Genomic DNA, 20,572 nt, shown 5'->3' on the forward strand with positions numbered 1-20,572 from the left:
CTCCCCCCCCTTTCCCAGACGCTCGGTTCCAGCTCTTTTTATGTCCCCGTCTGTAAACTTCTGGTACATACAGACGAGGCAGCAGGGTTGACATATATCCCAGGCGGCACTTGACCCAGTGACATGCCATCCAGGTGACATGTCATCACTGCGTCCACAGCTGCAGTGGCATGTGTGACCTCCATCTGAGCCAGAGCAGTTAAATACGTTCCTCTCCACAGGTCTGGGGAGAACCAAAATTTGTTAAAAATCTAGAGAACCCGTTTAGAATCAAACAGTTATAAATCAACATCAACAGTTCTAAATTGGAAAAAAAAAAAAGCCAGATGCGCAAAAGCTCTCATTGCACCATTTTCAAAGTCCTCCTTTTTGAGCTGCGGCAGCTCTGCTGCACACTCCTATAACTGGTAGAAAAGCTCTACAGCAGACAGAGTCCTGTGTTCTATCTTCTAGGAATCTCTATCCAGCAAGCAGTCTGTGTCCAATATGCAAAAGCTTCTCTCTCCTTGTTCTCTGCACTGGTCAAACATTAGATAGTAGTCAGCCAATAGCTACAGTGGGGAAAATAAGTATTTGATACACTGGCAATTTTGCAAGTTTTCCCACCTACAAAGAATGGAGAGGTCTGTAATTTTTAATCGCAGGTATACCAACAGAATCTGAAAAAAATCCAGAAAAATCGCATTGTGTGATTTTTTAATTATTAATTTGCATTTTATTGCATGAATAAGTATTTGATCACCTACCAACCAGCAAGAATTCTGTCTCTCGCAGCACTGCTTTTCTTTAAGAAGCCCTCCTACTCTGCACTCATTACCTGTATTAATTGCACCTGTAATGCACTAATTACCTGTATTAATTGCACCTGTTTGAACTTGTTACCTGTATAAAGACACCTGTCCCCGCACACAATCAATTACACTCCAACCTCTCCACCATGGCCAAGACCAAAGTGCTGTCTAAGGACACCAGGGACACAATTGTAGACCTGCACAAGGCTGGGATGGGATACAAGATAATAGGCAAGAAGCTTGGTGAGAAGGCAAAAACTGTTGGCGCAATTATAAATAAAAAAATGGAAGAAACGCATTCCTTGGTCTGGGGTTCCATATAAGATCTTGCCTCTTGGGGTAAGAATGATTCAGAGAAAGGTCAGGAATCAACCCATAACTGGGGGTGGAGTTTCCGGCCGGCCGAAGCAGATGCATCTTGTGAGCTATATTTTTTTTGACCATCAAATTCAGGGGTTTTAAGCCATACAACCAGCATCAATTAACAAATTGTCTGACTGTGATCATTCTCATCATTTTATTTTCAAGATCCGGGACATTTGATAATTACAGCCTAGCGGAAGCTTCCAAGCCATGGCTTAAAGTTTTGGCGCCAAGACATCACGAGGCTTGTGGACTGGCATACAGAGCTTCATTTGCACACAGCACCCAGACATTGTGTTCCGATCAACTCTTCGGCAACTATAGAAGGCATTTATTCTGCTGAGAAGCTAAGCCAGGCCCTATAGTGCGTGTGTCATTATTACGGGGGAAATAGCTGATATAAACAAAGAAATGTATTTACTGCACGGACTTGCCAGTCAAGCACCGCCACAGCACTCAGTGTATTATCCCAGCTAGACTTTCTCAATGCACTTCCTAAATCTCATAGCAATCAATTGGAATAAGTCTGTTATTCTTCCGCTGTCCCCTCTTCCGGAATCTCTTTGCTTAGATCATGTTAACCTGAAAGTGGTCTCCTCCTTTAAATATCTTTGAGTCACTATTTCAGTACAACCCCGATCTTATGTAGCGAATAACCTAGTACCACTAATGGACAGATTTAAACGGAAAGCGGTCACTTGGCATAAGCTTCCATTGTCAATGATAGGTAGAGGTAATCTTCTTATGATATGGATGCCGCAATTGCTCTACATATTGCATAACTCACCAGTATGGATTCCCAAGCATTATTATTATAAGTTACAGAGAATATTTAGATCCTTGTTATGGAAAAATAAAAATAGTAGAATCCGATATGAAACATTACAGCGTGGTAAAGAAGCGGGGGGACTGGCGTTACCTAACCCCTTTATATATTTCTTGGCAGCTCAGTTGCAACACTTTAAGGGCTGGGGGTCTCGGAGAGAGATGGGAAGATGTGGAGAATTGGTGAAGTGGGCATCTTGGGGTCTGCCAGACTATTTAGATTATGGAGAAAGAATTACCTGACTCTTTTAAACCCCTCCCAGTAGTAGGATTAATGAGGAAGGTCTGGGGAAAGGTTAGGGAAATTCTGGGTGTTCAGGAACTATTGGACCTGTCTCCTGTTTGGAATAACCCTCATTTAATAGAATTGTCGAAACTGCAGGTAATTTCTGATTGGGAACGTAAAGGACTATGGAATTTAGGTCAACTATATTCACAAGGTATCCTAAAACAATTTGCACAACTTTGCACTGAATATAGCCTAGTGTCTACCCATTTCTATAAATACCTTCAGTTAAGGCACGCTATCAGTTCGCAGGATGAAGTGCGCCCCCTACAATTTGTATCACATCTCATGCTTAAAAAACTGATAGAACCAGGTCCTGTAAAAGGAGCTATTTCGGATGCTTATAATAATTTGCTATATGAGCAGCTGAAAAAATATCTGCTCAAAGTTATGTTGAAGTGGGAGAGGGATGTGGGCCCCATCTCAGACAGCCAATGGGAAGAAGTCCTTGCACAGATTCCTACCCTATCCCCTAGCGAAGCGGCTAGGCTGTCTCAACTCCATATGATACACAGGGTATATAGAACTCCAATCTTCTTATGGAAGGTGGGATATAGAGCTGACTCCAAGTGTCCGAAATGTGGGGAAGAAGGGGCCGGATTGCTCCATATACTGTGGAATTGCAGTGCGCTACAGGGTTATTGGACGGATATTATCAATTTAACAAAATTTATAGCGCTAATTATAAACTGGATCCTGGGTTTTGCTTGCTTGGTATGTTAGATTCGGATAACTTGCCACCAAATGTTACAATCGGAAACAGAATCTTATATCAGGCACGCAAAACCCTTGCTGCTAAATGGATACAGCCGCTTCCCCCAAGCATATTGGAATTCATTACCAGAATGAATACAGTCATAAGATTAGAAATAAGAGTATACATGAAGCGTAATAGCATGTCAAAATTGGATACCGTTTGGGGCCCCTGGATTGACAGATCTGGAGTTTGTAGTACATGGCTATCTAGTCTGAGGATCTTCTCGGGCTAGGACGGGAGGGGAGAGATGGGGCTGATTGTGTTTGTTTAAGCCTAGTGTGCTGAAGCTTTATAGTGCATAGGTGATGTCATGGTATGTTACTAAAACAAATAGGTCTTACACATGTTTATGCTTATCTACTCACAACAAGGTCTCACAGTGGGTGGGGGGGGGGGGGGGGGAGGGGAGTTTGGTTGTTGGATCCCTGTTTATTGACTATCCCGTTTTGTACAATGAGTATTTTTGCACTATGTTGAACATAATATATGACAAGAATTTTGTAAAATTATATTGTTTATTTTTACAAAATAATAAAAATGTATCCGATTTAAAAAAAAATAAAAAATCTCATAGCAGTGACCTATACTGAAACCCAGAGCAATGGCGGGGATTGCTCATAAAACCACTAGGTGTGAATACAAATGTATTTAACATTGAGCTGAAAAAGCAGCATAGAGAGACATGATCTTCTATTGAAGTAACTTCTGACCCCAGCACTGCAAACAGTCAAGAGCAATGGGAAGCCTAAATTTCTGGGAGGATGGTGCAAAAGGCCCAAAAACACAAAAAATAAATCCTTGAGCTCCCAAAACATAAAGGACTCCAACAAAACAGTTGCAGTCCAGACAGACTGGTCAAACAGCGACGAGGTGGACAACAACCCCGACATCTTAGAAATACGAGAACATTTAAATGAATTTAAAGAATTCACCAAAACAGTAATGGAGGAGTTACAGGAAATGAAGGCAGACGTCAAGCAAATATTTAGCAGGCTTAATGAACTGAATGAATCCACCTCCTCAATCATATCACATGCTGACCAGCCTGCACATAGGATTGTCAAACTGAAAAAGTAGCTATACATGTTAAGACTCCATACCGATGATCTAGAGAATAGAGCTCACCACAATAATCTGAGAATTAAAGGAATGTCAGAGTCGGTGGAGGACAAAGATATTCCTGAAACACCATCTTAGATGTTCAACTAACTTTTGGGTAACCAGGAGCCACAAGATGTAGGCATAGAAGGGGCACACAAGGTCTATAGGCCCAGATCAGCTGACAAAGAACAACCACACAACAAATTGTGCAATTTACTGAGTTACTGTATAAAAGAAGAAATTCTCAAAAAATACAAAATAGCCAAGAAAATAGAGCAAGATGGCAGTGACAATTATCTATCAGGACATTTCCAGGTTCATCAGAAGTCTGAGAAATAACTTACAACCCCTCACAAGAATACTCAGGGAAAGAAACAAAACACAAATGGCTTTAACCAATCGGCCTATTGCTCACACACCAAGGCAAACCTTTGATCGTTAAAACTCCAGAAGATCTTCCCACCGTCCTCAATAAGCTGAATATAGTGGATCTACAAATAAAGGATTGGACAAGCGAAGAAAAGGACACTCCACTTCCTTATTTACCACCATTGCAGAAGTCCAAGAAATTTAGGTTTCAGGAAATGCCATATCCGAAGACTCCTCACAAGAAACAGAGGAGTGTCATGGACAGTTAATTATGCTTTTCTTGTTCTGTGTCTCTTCTGATTCTTTTCAGATCCTAGATCGTATGCCACATGGCTGTCTACTAAATTTATAGCATGGGCAGTGCCGGTCAACTGGTATGTTGTTCTACCCCCACACTAATTTAGTTTTAGGTCTCCACATCTAATTGGCTTACGTCCACTGCACTTCTGAGATTTCCTATTCCCAGTACCCAATACTCTAGAATTTACATACTGGTTTCCTATTTGTTAGTGTTTCAGTTTTCTCTTTAGGATTTTATTTCATGTTTAGAGGTCTGAAAGCTTATGTACAAATTTCTTTAGCTCAGGAACCATAGATATAAAAATGCATTACTTAAAATGTGCATTGTATAACGTAAATGGCAATAATATCCCAAGAAAAAGGTCACATATCCTACACTTGATGAAGATAGAGAAGGTGGACGTGTTATTTTTACAAGAAACTCACTTTAAGAAAACGTACACCCCCATTTCCAAACATAATTACACCCTCTGGTGTAATTCCACCACACCCCTAAAGAAAAGAAAAGGATTGTCAATAACATTTCATAAAAATACAGGCTTTAGTAAATTGGATACACTAAGATACTGATGGTTGATTTGTATTTGTAAAGGGGAAGATAAAGAACCAAAATTATCACATTTGCAAACATTTACTGTCCTAATGTCAAACAATTGGGGTTCTTAAAACAGGTACTTGAGAAGCTAGGTTCCTTTAAGGAAGGGTTGTTGATAGTAGGAGGAGATTTCAATGTCACTCTAGAGCCCTCTATGGACTCTTCTAATGGTATTTCGAACCTCACTCACAGACAACTCAGGACTATTAAAAAAAAAAAAAAAAAAAACACCATCAATACCAGTTGATTGATATCTGGAGAGTTACTCACCCTATGACTCGAGATTACTCATTCTATTCCAATGTGCACAACTCTTACACGAGAATGGATTTTTTTTTTTTACCCTTCACTGTAACTTAGAAAAAAAATGGCTAAGATCTCCTACAGCAACATCCACCTCTCTTATCATGCACTGTTGTTTTTGGAATGGTCATTGGACAATCAACTTACTAACACATGTAATTGGTGCCTCAATGACGCCTTATTGAAATTAGATAAGGACTTTGATTATGTAAACGCCACAGAGTGGCATTACCACCTTTGCAACCCGCTACTGTCTTTATTGGTTAACCTCATGTCATCATGTGTGTTTATTTCCTATTTTGCAACGGTTTATGTTCAAATGTAATGTGCCTGGTTCACCAGCAGGTGGCAGCAAATATGGCAGAGCTGTACTTAGAATGGAAGGTTCCATTCTCTGTAACCCCCTGGAGGAGTGGCGCAAGTCCCACTTCCTGCAGGAAGGGTGGGGGCTAGTTTCAAGGCGCAGTGTAGCCTACCCCCTGCTAGGGGAAGGAAGCAAGTGCTGAGCACGTCGCTGTTGGACGTACCCATGCCCAAGCCAAGCCAGCCAGAGCACCTTCAGCTCTGCTGGATATGGAGGCCACAGTTTAGAGCTTCAGGAGGCAGGAGGAGTGGTCCCTGGTATAACTTAAGAGACAGACTACAGAGAGAAGTTGCAGCATACAGCAAAAGCCGAGTCATACAGTCAGCCTGTCAGTACAGCAGAGCCAGAGAGCAACAGATTTAGCAGAGTTGAGTTTGACTGCCTGCCAGAGTTTTAATGCTAAAGCCTGCTGGGACCAAGACAAAGTTTGAAGATTACAACTCCAAGAACACGGTCCCAACCGTGAAGCATGGGGGTGGAAACATCATACTTTGGGGTTGCTTTTCTGCAAAGGGGACAGGACAACTGCACCGTATTGAGAGGAGGATGGATGGGGCCATGTATCGCGAGATTTTGGCCAACCACCTCATTCCCTCAGTAAGAGCACTGAAGATGGGTCGTGGCTGGGTCTTCCAGCATGACAATGACCCGAAACAGTAGTGTAGAAGGCAGGGTTTACTGTGCAAGTAAAAAAAGGCGCAACATAGGGCAAGTACGGTCCGGAAACTACTGGGTATAGTAAACTCCAAATAGAGGGGCACCTTGTGCGCTATAATAGGCACAACACTATTGTAGGCAGAATGTAGTTGATCCAAAGGTTGTGAGATGTGCAGCACAATAACGCTTAATTTCCCAGGAGGATGATACAGGATAAAATAGTTTCCTTTTGGCAAGTGTAAGCTTTTACCTGAAGTAGAGGACCCTGTTCCGTGAAACGCATTGTATACTACTAAATAAAATAAGAAGAACCTATCTATTCAAATCTCTGTGAAAGTTTTTGCGCCGAAGGAAAACTATTTTATCCAATGACTCAAAACACACAGCCAGGGCAACTAAGGAGTGGTTCTGTAAAAAGCATTTCAAGGTCCTGGAGAGGCCTAGCCAGTCTCCAGACCTGAACCCAAGTGAAAATCTTTGGAGGGAAAACTGAAAGATCTGGAGAAGAAGATCTGTATGGAGGAGTGGTCAAAATCCCTGCTGCAGTGTGTACAAACTTTGTCAAGAACTACAGGAAATATCTGACCTCCTGTGATTGCATACAAAGGTTTCTGTACCAAATATTAAGTTCTGTTTTTCTACAGTTTCAGGGTACTTTCACACTAGCGTTTTTGTTTTCCGGTATTGAGTTCCGTCACAGGAGCTCAATACCGGGAAAAAAAAACTGATCAGTTTTATCCTAATGCATTCTGAATGGAGTGCATTCCGTTCAGGATGCATCAGTCCAGTGACTCTTACGTTTTTTTGGACAGAGAAAATACCGCAGCAGGCTGCAGTTGTATCTCAGGCCAAAAATACTGATCACTTGCCGGAATGCCAGCATTAATTTACATTGAAGTGTATTAGTGCCGGATCCGGCATTAAGTATTCCGGCAAAAGTACCAACAAAATTAATACCAGATCCGTTTTTACGGATGACACCGGAGAGACGAATCCGGTATTTTAATGCATTTGTGCAGACGAATCTGCATGAGTTTGACAAATGCCATCAGTTTGCGTCCGTATTGACGGATCCGGCGAGCAGCTCCGGTGACGGAAGTGCCTGCCGGAATCCTCTGCCACTAGTATGAAAGTACCCTCAAATACTTTTTTTATGCAATAAAATGCAAGTTAATTATTTCAAAATCATGTGCATGGTCAGCTGAGTGTGAATATATTTTCAGTAGGGGAGTAAGCTGCTCACAGACACCTCTTGCAGTGGCTCATATCCTGTGAGAACAAAAGAAGCAAGCATGATGAAATTCAACATGTGTATGACGTGAGGCCAAGATAAGGAAGGCTAATAATTTTATTACATGACACGGAGGCTCCTATTGCATTCTCTTTCTTTACTGAAATCTATAGCAGCATAGAGAAAAAACCTTTACCACACAGGGTAACCATGGCAACAAGCCCTCCCCTAACCCAGTATAAGAGTCCTGGAATCCAACAGCTCCTCCTCTTTCTTTGCTGCTCCACATCAAGATAAGTACTATTCTATGTTGTGTAGCTATTTTTACTGGTTTCTCTGTGATACGGTTATAATTTTACAGGGATCACTGGGGTTTTTCTCCCCTCAGCTTGTCCCTTGGTCCTCCGGACCTCGCATTTATTTTGTGATTTTATTTTGTTTCACTTTGTTTTGCTTCTTTGCGGTAGTCTCGGGTTTAATCCCTTATTCCCTTCTGCCCTGGGGATTTTCCCTCGGTTCAGTTGTTTCTCCCCCTTCCGTTTTTCCCCGCTTTCTTTGGTACCTATTTGTTCCGAGCGCTAGCTCGGCTTGGCCACTCCCCCTCGCCATCTTGTACCCGCCCTTCTCCTTGCGCTTCTCCCGCCTCGGTATTGCCGCGGTGGGAAGACTGTCTTCCGGCGGCTGACCGGAAGTCTCGCGAGACTTCGGCCGCCATCTTCCCTGCAGCTCGCGCTTTCCCCTAGTCGCGGCCGCATCGGATCACAAGCAGCATCGATTCCTGTGTGCTCGTGTCCTTTCTCCCCGTTTTGCTATCTAAAAGCGAAGTGGTTCTATAGCATGGCAGAGGGCAATAACCTCATTAACCCTACCTTACCTGGCCTTCCTGAGGAGGTTGAGAATCCTCTTCTGGGCCATAATTTACCCTCCAGTCCTGATGCATTACATGCCTCTGATTTTCAGCGTTCAGTAGCAGCTGCTATTCAAGCAGCCATGGGCTCTGCATCCAGCGCCATTACTAGCTCCATTTCTGAAGCTCTTAAGGGTCATGCTTCCACCAAACGCCATCACCGCCTTGCCCGTCAGCACAGTCACCCTGTGCCTGAGCCCAGTGCCTCCAGAAAACCTATGACCGGTGTGCAAGATTCCACCCACTGAGAGCGCGCATACATCGCGCAAAAGAGCCCATGCCTGCCGGGCAGAAAAGGCGAGGCCTTGGAAGTGCGCCAGAGCGCAGCCTGAACCAGATTCTGAATCAGAAGTAATAACTGATGAGGAGGCAAATTTACAGGATATATCTGATGGAGAAGAGGAGATAGATTACACGGAGGAAATCCTCCCGGGCCCCTCTGTCACTTTGGCGGAACCTGTGGTCGCCCCTTCTGACCCACCTCCAACCCCTACTTCTGCGGTCCTTGACCCGTCAGGAGAGTCCCTTTTTGACCCAGACGCTTTACACCACCCTCGATCCTCCGAATGGTTGCCATCCGACCATGTGGCAAGATATTTAGAGTCTCGGGTTCGCCATCCTCTATCCAAGGAGGCAAGAAATAAACTGAGGGCTGAATGCCCTAGGCCCATAATTCCTAGCAAGGTGGGCGAGACCCCTTCGGTAGACCCGAAGATGACAATTCCTGGCTAAGTCCGGATGGAATTCGCGTAGGGGTTTGGAATTGGCCTTGAAGGCCTGTCAAGACAAATTGCTTGACATATTAGGTCCTCTAACCAAGATATTTGAAATGGCAGAGTCTGCCAAGGCCCAGAATATACTAGTTGACCCCGACGAGCTTAGTGCATGGGTCCAGAGAGCGGTGTGCATCACCGGTAATGTCAATACCTCTCTTTCCATCGAGAGGCGTAAGGCTATACTTTTTAAAAAAGAGCCAAAGCTCTCTAATTTAGCCCTCACTGAGGCCGGCAAAGACGCACAGGGTCTCCTGTTCGGAGACTCCTTCATCAAGTGCCTCGGTCGTTTTGTAGGGGCCTTCACTGCCCTTGATAAGGCCCAGTCTATGAGACGCGTCTTCCAGGGGCGGGTCTCTTCTAGGGCCGGCAGCTCCAGGGGCCGCCTGTCCGGCCGTGCATCATTTCAGACCCGAGGCGCTGCGGGTCGAGGCTCCTTCTCATACCGTGCCTCCCAGGACGCAAGACAACCTCCGGCGTTCTTCCCGTCCCGCGGTCCTTCATGGAGATCCAGAGGTTCTTCCTACCGTCGACCCCTCGGTAAGTCAACCTCTGTTTTCTTCAGCAGCTTGGATAGGAGGCAGACTCCATCGTTTTTCCCATATTTGGTCAACTATTACCGCAGACCCTTGGGTCTTGTCCACAGTTCAGGGGTTCCATATAGAATTGATTGTTCCATCTGTACAGATTCCCACCCCCCAACCTGTTTGCCTGCCAATACAGAAGCAACGGCTTCTACACATAGAACTGCTCTCTCTTTTTCAGAAGGGCGCGATAGAACGGGCTCCTTCCCATTCCACCGGAATCATCAGCAGCATCTTCCTGGTGGCCAAAAAAGACGGCCAGATGCGCCCGGTGATCAATCTCCGTCCCCTGAATTATTATGTCCGTTATCGCCATTTCAAAATGGAGGGCATTCACCTTCTCCGGGACATGCTTCTCCTAAACGACTGGATGGCCAAACTCGATTTGAAGGACGATTATCTGACGGTCCCGGTCACAGATTCCTCCAGGGACCTTCTACGATTCCATTGGGGCAGAGAAACTTTGAGGTTTACCTGCCTTCCATTCGGCCTGTCATCAGCCCCTTGGTGCTTCACCAAGCTGATGCGGCCGGTCATGGCCTTCCTCCGCAGTCGTGGAATTCGTCTTATTATATATCTAGACTACATCCTTCTCATGGCCCAGGATCGCAGTCTCCTCCTGGAGCACCCATCGACTTCGATAGATCTTCTGTCCCGGTTAGGGTTTCTCATCAATCTGGAGAAATCTTGCCTAGTCCCGTCTCACTCCATGGAGTTCCTGGGTTTTCGGATCAACTCTACCACAGAGTCCCTTAGTCTTCCTTCCTCCAAGGTCCGCTCTATTCGCAAGGAACTTCGCCGGACTATCTCTCCCACAGGTCTCCCTTCGTCAGCTTGCCTGCGTCATAGGTCTACTATCCTCCTCCATCCAGGCGGTCTTCCCGGGCCCTTCAACACCTCAAACTGGCACACCTGGGGGCTGGTGCTACATAAGAGGACCCGATTTGCCTAGACAGGGAGACCAGGGACGAACTGCGGTGGTGGATCCACAATCTGGATGCCTGGAACGGCAAAGCGATCTTCGGCCCACAACCCGACTTCACAATAGAGTCGGACGCCAACCTCTCGGGCTGGGGTGCCTACTGCAACGGCGTTACTACCGGCGGCCGTTGGTCCTCTGCGGAAGCGAATCTACACATCAACTCCCTGGAGCTACTGGCCGGCTCCTTTGCTATTCGCAGCTTTACGAATGGTATGGCCAACGCATGTGTCAGACTGCGGATGGACAACATCTCGGCTGTACGTTACGTCAACGCCATGGGAGGAACACGTTCTTCAGCCCTTTTTTCCATCTAGCGAGAGACTTCTGGGAGTTTTGCCTAGAGAAGGACATCAGTGTTGTAGAGGAGTATCTTCCGGGTTTGCACAATACTCACGCGGATTGGGCCTCTCGTTTTCTGGTGGATGCCAGCGATTGGAAATTAGACGGGATGAGGTTTTCCTCCATTTCTTCTCGATGGGGTCCTATGTGCATCGACCTTTTCGCTTCTCGCCTGAATGCCCAGCTTCCGAGATTCTACAGCTGGAGACCGGATCCAGACGCGGTGGATGCGTTTCCAGGATTGGACCAATCTTCTGTCATATGCGTTTCCACCATTCATGATGATCCCACGAGTCCTGGCTCAACTATGTCTTCAGAGAGCCGAGATGGTCCTACTGGTTCCTTTCTGGACGGCCCAATTGTGGTTCCCTCAGCTGCTGGAGTGTCTGATCCGTCCTCCCTTGCTTCTGCCGTCGTTCCCGGACCTTCTACTCGACCAGTCAGGTCGCCAACATCCGCTCGTGCTGGACGGGTCTCTACGCCTACTCGCGTGCAGAGTAAAGGAGAAAAGTCCAGCTCGATTAGGGCAGAGTTTCAGGGGTCCCTGGGACGTCTCGGATGTTCCGGAAACAACTAGGACGTCTTCTGGAGAACGCATGGGCCCCTGGGACCAGAAGATCTTACCGTGCTGCCTGGCGATCTTGGACTGACTGGTGCCTGGCAAGGGACTTAGATCTCCGTTACAGGGGCTGAAACGGGATCCTACAGTTTCTCACGTCTCTTTTTGAGTCAGGTAAAGCCTACCGTACAATTAACTTATTCCGTTCTTCCATATCTGCCTATCATTCAGGTTTTGATGGCCATCCTGCTGGTCAACATCCGTTAGTTTGTCGTCTTCTCAGAGGTTCCCGTCTTTCTCGTCCCCCTCGTCCACGTTTTTCTGGTACTTGGGATGTCTCTTTGGTAATCTCCCTCTTTTCCTCCTGGCCCTCCAATGACCAGCTGTCCTTGTGACAGCTGTCTGCCAAATTGGTTACTTTGTTTTGTTTGATTTCGTGCAAACGAGCCTTAGATTATGATGCTAGGTCTTTTATGCCCGAGGGTGTCGTTTTTAACATTTCTCGGCGTACCAAAACAAACATAAGATCGGTTTCTTACCCTAGTTTCCCCGAGGTTCCTGCCCTTTGTCCGGTCGCGTGCCTCCAGGTGTATGAGGCCCGCACATCTCATCGATCTTCTACGTCTCCGGAATTATTTCTTTCCCATCGTCGGCCCTTTGCTCCGGTTACTTGTGTCACTTTGGCCAGATGGGTTATGTCCTTGGCTGGAGTGGATACTTCTGTTTTCACGGCTCACTCCACAAGAGGCGCTGCTTCTACGTCTATGGCGGTAGCTGGTGCCCGCTTAGAGGATATTCTTCGGTTGGCAAACTGGTCTCGAGTTTCCACATTTTGGGAGTTTTATTTCTGTCCATCCACTCATGCCTTTTCTTCTGTTATCCAACAGCTTTAAACTTGCAATAGGAGCCTCCGTGTCATGTAATAAAATTGCATGATTTTCCTAGTTTATGACGTAAAGTCATGATTTTATTAAAGACGTGGAGGCGAGTATTGCCCCTCCCCTATTTGCTCTTCCCTTCCCTTGTTTTCTACTATGGTATTTATAAATATTTATTTGGTTTGCTGTTCTATAGGTACTGTTATTATGCTCCATATTTATTGATATTTATTTATATTCACCATATTTGCTTTGTTGCTTATTGGCATGTTTTCATTCTACATTGAGACGCTCATTTGGATCTACAGTACGTTAAATCTACATTAGTTATGTTTCTCTTTTTACTCTTTTTCTTAGGATGAAAGCCCGGACATTCTTGGAGCTTGATGTCAGGTCTTGTTCCATTGCCTTGTCTCTACAGTCATCCCTGTTGGATGTGTTCGGATTGAGTTTGTTCGCGGTTGGAGTTGGTCCTGTTTGGTTCACGACTATTTGAGGATGTGTCTTCATCAAAGAAAGAGCAGCTGTTGGATTCCAGGACGCTTATACTGGGTTAGGGGAGGGCTTGTTGCCATGGTTACCCTGTGTGGTAAAGGTTTTTTCTCTATGCCGCTATAGATTTCAGTAAAGAAAGAGAATGCAATACTCGCCTCTGTGTCTTTAATAAAATCATGACTTTACTTCATAAACTAGGAAAATCATGCAATTATACTCCATCTCTTCCTGTTTCTGTCAATGGACTCCCATTAATTGCTGCTGTCATAAAGCACACACCCTGCTGCTCTGTCTATACAGACAATACAGGAAAAGCATGGCTCTCATATGACAGTTCCTATTAACCCGCTACACCACCATGACATACAGTTAAGTCATGGTGATCGTGCAGGCACAGGAGCCGGATCACACGAACAATGCGCTGACTGAAAGTTGAACTCCCATTGTATTGCCCATGGTTGAAGGTAACTCCGATCCCAACAACTTTTGCATTAAAAAGTGGTTTTATTCTGTAAATGTGGCAAAACACACACCTCTGCATTGTTCATCACAACCCATATATATATATATATATATATATATATATATATATATATTTTTTTATATTTTTTTTTTTTTTTATTAACCCCTTCAGGACCCTGCCATTATTCACCTTAAGGACCAGGCCATTTTTTGGAAATTCGACATGCGTCACTCTAGCTGGTAATAACTTTGGAACGCTTTTACCTATCCAAGCCATGAGATTGTACCTCATGAAAGTGGTAAATTTCCTTCAATATTTTTCATTTTTATTTATAAAAAAAATACCAAAATTTACAAAAAATATATATATTTGGATAAATTCACAATATTCCAAATATTGATTTCTCTGCTTTTAGAACAGATAGTGATACCTCATAAATTATTACTTTACATTTCCCATATGTCTACTTTAGGTTTGGATCACTTTGTGAATGCCATTTTATTTTTTGGGGACGTTAGAAGCAAATCTCGAAATCTTTCAGAAAATTTCCAAAACCCACTTTTTAACCCCTTAGGGACGCATGACATCCTGATACGGCATGTTTCCCGAGTCCTTAAGGACCCATGACGTACCGGTACGTCATGGGTTTAAACCGCGATTGCGACACGGCGGGGGTTAATCGGAACAAGATGCCCGCTGAAATCATTCAGCGGGCATCCTGTCACAACGCCGGGGGGGGGGGGGGGTCATGTGAACCCCCCCCCCCCCCGTATCGGCGATCCAGACCTGCGGTTTGCGGCTTTACCTGCGGTTGCGGCGGTGCCATCGGGTACCCATGCGGCTGTGGGGGGGGGACCCGATGGCATGGAAGGCAGCACGATGTCTAAGGAAGGCATCACGCTGCCTTCCGGTGAAGAGCCTGTGAGATCCAGCCCCCTGGATCTCACAGGCCCCGGAAGCTGTATGAGTAATACACACAGTATTACAGAAGTATTGGAATGCATTGTAAAGGAAAATACCCCCCAAAGTTCAAGTCCCAAAGTGGGACAAAAAATAAAGTGAAAATAAAAAGTTGAAAAAATTAAGTTTTACTAAAAAAATAAAAGTTTCAATTAAAAATAAACAAAAACGTCATTTTCCCCAAATAAAGTAAAAAAAAAATTGGTAAAAAATAGGGGAAAAAGTATACATATTAGGTATAGCCGCATCCGTATCGACCGGCTCTATAAACATATCACATGACCTAACCCCCCAAGATACAAAATAAAAACTGTGCTAAATAAACCATTTTTTTGTCACCTTACATCACAAAAAGTACAACAGCAAGCGATCAAAAAGGCGTTTGCCCACCAAAATAGTACCAATCTAACCGTCACCTCATCCCACAAAAAATGAGCCCCTACCTGAGACAATCGCCCAAAAAAGAAAAAAAACTATGGCTCAGAATATGGAGACACACATTTATTTATTTTTTAAAAAGCTGTTATTGTGTAAAACTTACATAAATTTCTGAAAAATTTCAAGATTTGCTTCTAAACTTCTAAGCCTTGTAACATCCCGTAAAAAATAAAATATCATTCCCAAAATGATCCGAACATTAAGTAGACATATGGGGAATGTAAAGTAATAACTATTTTTGGAGCTATTACTATGTATTATAGAAGTAGAGAAATTGAAACTTGGAAATTTTTTACAAAATTTTGGGTAAATTTGGTATTTTTTTATAAGTAAAAATGAATTTTTTTTTACTTCATTTTACCAGTGTCATGAAGTACAATATGTGACGAAAAAACAATCTCAAAATGGCCTGGATAAGTCAAAGCGTTTTAAAGTTATCAGCACTTAAAGTGACACTGGTCAGATTTGCAAAAAATGGCCAAGTCCTTAAGGTCAAATAGGGTTGAGTCCTTAAGGGGTTAAGGACCAGTTCAGGTCTGAATTCACTTTGTGAGGCTTACATAATAGAAACCACCCATAAATGACCCCATTTTAAAAACTACACCCCTCAAGGTATTCAAAACTGATTTACAAACTTTGTTAACCCTTTAGGTGTTACACAAGAATTAAAGGGCTTCTGTCACCCCACTAAAGTGATTTTTTTTTTTGGGGCTAGTTAAATTAGTTATATAGCGATATATGAAAATATAATTGTGTTCCTTACTTTGATCCAGCAGTTTATTCAAAAAACTAAGTTTTATCATATGCAAATTCGGTCTCTACCAGCAAGTAGGGCGTCTACTTGCTGGTAGCTGCTGCAGAAATCCGCCCCCTCCTCTTGTTGATTGACAGGGCCAGCCGGGATCTCCTCCTCCAGCCAGTTCTGTCGGCGTTTCAAAAATCGCGCGCCTGTGTTGAATCGGCGGAGGCGCTCTGAGATGAGGAGGCTCATCTCCTCAGAACTCCCTCAGTGCGCCTGCGCCGATGACATCACCGAAGTAGAAGACGTCATCGGCGCAGGCGCACTGAGGGAGTTCTGAGGAGACGAGCCTCCTCATCTCAGAGCGCCTGCGCCGATTCAACACAGGCGCGCGATTTTTGAAACGCCGACAGGGCTGGCCGGAGGAGGAGATCCCGGCTGGCCCTGTCAATCAACAAGAGGAGGGGGCGGATTTCTGCAGCAGCTACCAGCAAGTAGACGCCCTACTTGCTGGTAGAGACCGAATTTGCATATGATAAAACTTAGTTTTTTGAATAAACTGCTGGATCAAAGTAAGGAACACAATTATATTTTCATATATCGCTATATAACTAATTTAACTAGCCCCAAAAAAAAAAAATCACTTTAGTGGGGTGACAGAAGCCCTTTAAAGGTAAATGTAGATGAAATTTCAGAATTTCACTTTTTTGGCAGATTTTCCATTTTAATAAAAAAAAAAATTCCAGTAACTAAGCAAGGGTTAACAGCCAAACAAAACTCAATATTTAATTAGCCTGATTTTGTACTTTACAGAAACACCCGATTTGTGATCGTAAACTGCTGTACGGGCACACGGCAGGGTGCAGAAGGAAAGGATCGCCATATGGTTTTTGGAGAACAGATTTCACTGGGATAATTTTAAGTTGCCATGTCACATTTGAAGACCCCTTGATGCACCCCTAGAGTAGAAACTCTACAAAAGTGACCCTATTTTGGAAACTATGGGATAAGGTGGCAGTTTTGATGGTACTATTTTAGGGTACATACGATTTTTGGTTGCTCTATATTACACTTTTTGTGAGGCAAAGCAACAAAAAATAAAAATTCTGAAATTTCATCTCCATTTGCCATTAACTCTTGTGGAACACTTAAAGGGTTAACAAAGGGGTAACAAAGAGTCAAGGTAACAAAAAATAGCTGTTTTTATTTTGTTATTTACAACGTTCATCTGACAGGTTAGATCATTTGCTATTTTTATAGAGCAGGTTGTTACGAACGAGACAATACCAAATAGGACTTTTTTAGGTTGCTTGTTTCAGTTTTACATAATAAAGCATTTTTGAATAAAATTATTTTTTATAGTCTCCATATTCTGAAAGCTATAGTTTTGTTTTGTTTTTTGGGCGACTGTCTTATGTAGGGGCTCATTTTTTTCAGGATGAGATGACTGTTTGATTTGTACTATTTTAGGGTGCATATGACTTTTTGATCTCTTGGTATTACACTTTTTGTGATGTAAGGTGACAAAAAAATTTTTTTTGACACAGTTTTATTTATTTTTACGGTGTTCATCTGAGGGGTTAGGTCATGTTTTTTTTTATAGAGCAGGTTGTTACGACATGGCAATACCGAATATGTTTTTTTATTTTAATTTTTTTATTTAAGATTTACACAGTAAAAGCATCTTTGAAAAATCATATTTTAGTGTCTCCATATTCTGAGAGCCATAGTTTTTTAATTTTTTGGGCAATTGTCTTAGGTAGGGTCTCAATTTCTGCATGATGAAACGGTTTGATTGGTACTATTTTGCGGTGCGTATGACTTCTTGATCGCTTGGTATCACACTTTTTGTGATGTAAGGTGACAAAAAATTATTATTATTATTATTTCTTTTTTTAAAGAGGACCTTTTATGTTGTTTTTTTTTTAAATTCTAGATAAATACCTTCAAACACGGTTTTTATTTTATTTTTTATGGTGTTCACCTGAGGGGTTAGGTCATATGATTTTTTTTTATAAAGCAGGTCATTACGGACGTGGCAATACCTAAATTTTTTTTATTTAAGTTTTACACAATAATATTAAAAAAAATATATAAAAAATGTTTTAATGTCTCCATAGTCAGAGCCATGGTTTTTTTTTTAGGGGCGATTGTCTTAGGTAGGGTATGATTTTTTTGCGGGATGAGGTGAGGTACTATTTTGGGGGCCATACGCCTTTTTGAATGCTTGGTGTTGCACTTTTAGTGATTTAAAGTAAAAAAAAAATGCATTTTTTTTGTCAAGGTGTTCATCTGAGGGGTTAGGTCATGTGATATTTTTATAGAGCTGATTGTTATGGACGCGGCGATACCAAATAGGTCTTTTTTTATATATATATATATTTTTTTAATTTTGTGTTTATTTTAGGAAAGGGGCTTTTTTTTATTGAAACAATTTTTTTATTATGGGAAAACATTTTTTATTTTTTACATTTTTTTTATTTTTGTCCCACGCTGTGACTTCAACTTCTGGGTCTCTGATCCCCTCTGCAATGCATCTCAATACATCGTGTATTGTAATGCATTGCATGTCAGCTTGTATGCTGACAGCCTGCCTATGAGACCCAGCCTAAGGGCTGGATCTCACAGGCTTCCCTAGAAGGCAAGCCCCGATGCCTTTGGGAGGCATCGGGCTGCCTTCTCTGCCATCGGGTCCCCGCGCTGCACGTGTGCTCTCTGCAAACCCGTGCATACTGCGGTCAGCTTTGACCACGGCATACAAGGGGTTAATACGCCGGTATCTGTGTTTTTACCAATGCGGTGTAAGCAGCAGGGGTCCGACTGTCGGACCCCTGCCACTGATCGGGCAGGCGCAGCACCTGCACCCACCCGATCAGCCCGTCGTACACGTACAGTGCTGGTCCCTAAGGGGTTAAACATCCCTAGTTAAAATGTAAAAAAACAAAACACATGCAAACAAAACAAGGGAACAGCTTTTTTTTTTACCCATTCCCCACATCCCCGCCCCACCCCCAAAAAAAATAAATAAAATATCAATGTGAAAACTACATATCACCTTGCAAAACAACAACAAAAAAAAGTATATATGGCTACATCATTGGAAAAATTAATAAAATGGTATTGTAAAAATTGTAAAGGGTAGCTTTTTTTTTTTGCCCTTCCTGACATGGCAATTTTCTGTTATCGTGTTTCACTCCCTGAATTCCTGGAGCCACAACTTTTTTTTTATTTTGCAGTTCACATAGCCGTATGAAGACTTTTTTTTTGCAGGACAAGTTGTACTTTCTAATAGGACCATTTAGTATTGCATAGGATGTAGTGTGAAGCTGGAAAGAAAATTTAAAATGGGGGGGGGGGGATTTGGAAAACAAACGCAATTCCACCACAGTTTTATGGGTTTTGTTTTTAAGGCATTCACCAGCGGGAAAAACTGACGTGTGCTCTTCATTTTCCAGGTCAGTACAATTACGGTGATACTATATTTGTATACCTCTTCTTACAAATTTTTTGCTTTTTTTTCTTTTTATTGCCTTTTCTGACCTTCATAAAAAAAAGTTTAATACTTGTGTGTTGGCTCATTTTTGGCAGGATAATCTGTATTTTTTTTATTGATAACATTTTGGGGTGTGTGTAACTTTTTCACCACTTTTTATTCAAGTTTTTGGAGGAGGTTAACCACCCATTTAGATTTTTTTTTTCTGTTACACAATTCACCATATGGGATACATTTGTTTATATTTTGATATAACATGGGTTTTGCATGCGCGTTGCCTATGTTTATGATGACGATTTGAATATATATTTTTTTTAGGTCCCCAAGTGAACTTTAACATGCAATCATTAGACTGTAATGGAATTCTTTTCATTGCCCTATACATAGGTTGTTATTAGGCTTGAGCGAAATTAGGCTTGAGCGAATCCATAGAGCTCGTTTCCATGGTCACAACCACCCTGCTGGATTGCAGGGTGGTGATAACCATGGAAACAAACAGTGTATAATGTGCCGGAAAAATGAATACAGCCAGTGAAGGAAGCAATACGGACAATCACAATACATTAGTAAGTTCCTTGTATTAACTTTCTCTACATGATGAATTTGCTGAAGTGACACATCCCTGCGATCAGCATTACTACAGTTCGCGGACATTAGCCCCAAATGTCTGCTGTCCTAAACAGCAGGCACCCAGTTCACTGGGTGTGTGCGCCATCTTTAAAGACGCGACATGTGGCATACAAACTATTACTTATTTTATTGTTTTAATGACCTAATGGGCATCTAAATTTGCGTTCAGGCTTTGGAATCCATATACACCAGTAACATGTCAACAGTGTACGGATTCCGCTGTGGGGCTGCAGTGAGGAATGTACAGGAGGGAGCACACATCACTGCTGTTACCTGTGCCCACTATACTCTGCTAAAGCCTGGCATAGCACATAACCCATGTGCTATGCTGGGCTTTAGCAGAGCGGGCACAGGTAGGGGCAGTGATGTGCTATGAAGAGCTCCCGACTG

General features: G+C 43.0%; 1 protein-coding gene across 4 annotated transcripts in view; it reads right to left on the reverse strand.

Annotated features, from left to right (window-relative positions):
- SIRT6 (sirtuin 6) overlaps positions 1 to 20,572 on the reverse strand; it is an 80,137-nt gene that overhangs the window by 22,162 nt on the left and 37,403 nt on the right. The gene's annotated exons all lie outside the window — the stretch shown is intronic.

The sequence above is a fragment of the Bufo bufo genome, chromosome 2, assembly GCF_905171765.1.
Source record: "Bufo bufo chromosome 2, aBufBuf1.1, whole genome shotgun sequence".
NCBI classification, from domain to species: Eukaryota; Metazoa; Chordata; class Amphibia; order Anura; family Bufonidae; genus Bufo; species Bufo bufo.